This window comes from Bidens hawaiensis, unplaced genomic scaffold (assembly GCF_021521415.1).
Source record: "Bidens hawaiensis isolate Kalapana, Puna unplaced genomic scaffold, B.hawaiensis_p1.1 tig00057789_1, whole genome shotgun sequence".
Classification (NCBI taxonomy): domain Eukaryota; kingdom Viridiplantae; phylum Streptophyta; class Magnoliopsida; order Asterales; family Asteraceae; genus Bidens; species Bidens hawaiensis.
In genome coordinates this window covers 15,309-18,608 of record NW_027500420.1, presented here as the reverse complement: position 1 = coordinate 18,608, position 3,300 = coordinate 15,309, and the positions used below count along the sequence as shown (strand labels likewise).

The window sequence follows — 3,300 nt, the reverse complement described above, 5'->3', positions numbered from 1 at the left end:
ATGCGTCTTCGAACTTTCAATCAAAAAAAAAATTAATTGGATCAATAGTTAATGGTATGCAAACCCTAACCGTTAATCAGCCTCTGATACCCGTTGTTAGGAATAACACACACGAACCAAACACAAACACGAATATGAAAGCAAATAAAGAACATGAAGTTTTAACGTGGTTCAGTCTAAACTGACATAAATCCACTGGCAGCAACTAGGGTTTTTATTTAGTGATACATGATTACAAATACATAATGAGAGTTAAATAGGAAACCTAATTAGGGTTAGCCGAACTGGGCCCGCGAGAACTAGGCCGACTAACCATGTCTTGTGCCTATCCTAAATCGGCCCAACCAGGACCGGGTTTAAGCCTACATACCCTAACACAAGCCTAGAGCGTCAAAATCAGTATAAATGGTTGATATCCCGTCTCAGAAATGCTCATTCGGGTATTGGGATGGTTCCAAACGCTGTCAAAATAAATTTATAATATATATAAACGTAGACATAAAAATCCTACGTGTCGCGATGTGGCCGCTCCCCCTTTTTTTGGAGTCACCAGATTTGTTTGATTTTTAAATTGAGGTTTCTCATGCATTTGACCCGAATTCATGGGTATGGGTCTTACCAAACCCATATATTTTTTAAACGGGTTATAACATCTCATTAAATTAAAAATTATTCTCACCAAATTATTGATGTAAAAATCATATAAAATAGGATATAATAAAAATTAATATCTTATTTATTTTAAAAAATATATATATTCCAATTTGATAGTAAAAAAATAAACGGGTCTCGGGTCTCATCAAACCATAAGTATATTATTAACTTTCATAAATATTATTTATAATTAAAAAACCAATTTTATAGTAAAAAATAAACGGGTCTTGGGTCTCATCAAAACCATATAGTTTTTAAACCGGGTTATAACATCTCATTTATTTGTGAAACAATTTATCATCAAACAGTATATTATTAACTTTCATACAATAAAAAAAACATAAATTCAAAAAATAAATAAATATTAGAACAAAAAATATAAAACAACCCCTGTAATATGGGGGATAAAAACTAGTAAGTAAATAAATAAAATAGTTGGCAGCTGACAAAATCCATTTGTTTTTGTTTTAAGGGTCAAGTTGGAATGCAGACTACTTACTCAAGGCGTCTTAATCCTTTTTAGCTGTCGTCGCTTTGATGTCATACGTTCAACCAACTTAAGTGACATATAAACAACCACGAATTGTTTAAACATTAACAGCTGGATTTTATCATTTTTTATGCAATTATGCGATCACAAAATTCAGGCTAGAGTTGACATATAGATGCTAGGTTCATAATGAATGTTTTATGCATTTGGATTGTGTAAAAGAAAAAAGTCCACATTTAAATATCTTTAGAATTGTGAAGTTCCATGGTGGATCACTTAATGACACTTAACGAATATTTAGCTTCGATAACCAGAAACAGGTTTAGGCGTTTCAATTTGAAAAATAAAAGAAGTCCACATTTAAATGCGTTATATTCATGATGGATTACCACGTGAGAAGTCTCCACTTAAATAACCAATATTTGGTTTAAATGAGGATACTCAAAGCCACTCATATTCAAAGCTAATGGAGAATGAAGAGCCGCTTAAATGCATTGCATTAGGTGCATTTGTGACATGAATGGTGAGTTAGAGGAGAGATATAGGAGACAGAGTTTAAGAAAGTATTTGGCTAAGTACGTGCATTTGTGATGTTGTAAGTGTGAAGGAGAAGAGAAAATAAAGAAACAACATGAATGAATATTGTAGCAGATAACAACGTGACATGCATTTACATGTTCATTGGAGGTGGTCCTAGTCGAATCTCGCATGCTCCCTATGTTGTGGGGCCAATGGCAATTTCATACTAAACACCATCTATCCATTTGTGTTATTTTACCATATTTAATAAACAACACTTAATTTTAAATTGATAGTTGGTATAGATAAGATGTTCCTAATTGGAGTAATTACTATCCTTTGTATGCCTATATAAAGGCATTGGTTTTTATTGAACTGATATCATATAAACACGTTTTTTGTGTATTAAAGTTGTTCTTCTTCATTCTTAACCATAATTCAGTTACAGAGTTGTGAATTCCCTTTGTTAGAGCTATTACAAACACCTGTATTGTTGGTTAATTCTCTTTGCAATTACTGCACCTGTGATTGCTTGGAATTTTCTTTGATTTGTCTTATTATTATTTGATCAACAAATAATGGATTCTTTCATTAAGGAGTTTGAACATCTGAAAATCCAACTTGAAGAGATAAAAACAGCCACCAATGAGTTTGATCAAACGAAACTCATCGGAACTGGTGGTTTCGGGAAGGTGTATTTAGGAGAACTGTCTCACTTTAAGGGGCGTAGCATGGTTGCTATTAAGTGTCTGGATCGTAAATATGGACAAGGAGACTCCGAATTCTGGAAGGAGATCACGATACTTAATTGTCACATGCATGAAAAACTCATCGCTCTCCTGGGATTTTGCATCGAAGACGGTGAGATGATCCTTGTCTACGAATATGCGTCTAATGGAAGCCTAGAGCGCCATTTAAGTACCACTAAATTCGTGTGGACACTACGTCTCAAGGTATGCCTTGATGCAGCAACGGGACTAACTTATCTACATGAGGCCAAGGGCATTAAAGAAAGAATTATCCACTGTGATATAAAGAGTTCCAACATCTTGCTCGATGCAAATTGGAATGCTAAAGTTTCTGACATGGGGCTGTCAAAGATGGTACCTACTAATCAGCAGCACACGGGTCATTTCACCAATCCTGCTGGAACCCCTGCGTATTGTGATCCGATGTATAGAGAAAAGTGCTTCCTAACGAAAGAGTCTGACGTATACTCTTTTGGGGTGGTACTATTGGAAGTGTTATGTGGGAAATTATGCTATGAATATAGCAATGGTTATATTCAGGTTCTTGTGCCTAGGTGGAAAGAAAGCTACAAACAGAAGAAATTAGAAGAAATTATCTTTCATGATCTGAAACAACATATGGATCCAAGTTCTTTGAAAATATACTCAGACATCGCATGAGGAATCTCCTGAAGAACGGGCAATAATGCCCCATGTTGTTGAAAAACTGGAGACCGCACTTAAGTATCAAGAGCTTTACGAAAGACTTAAACTCCCAGACGACTACAAAAACATGCTTTTGACTGCTGCAAATCCTCTGAACTATAGATCTGAAAGCGAACTAAAGATGCTTCTCCTTAAAGGGATCCTCCTTAACAGGGGAAAAACGGTAAACCTGATACGCTATCA

General features: G+C 35.0%; 1 pseudogene; it reads left to right on the top strand.

Moving 5' to 3' along the window:
* The first annotated feature begins 2,241 nt into the window (after positions 1-2,241).
* LOC143602031 (putative receptor-like protein kinase At5g39000 pseudogene) lies at positions 2,242-3,072 on the top strand (annotated as a pseudogene).
* Positions 3,073-3,300: the final 228 nt, after the last annotated feature.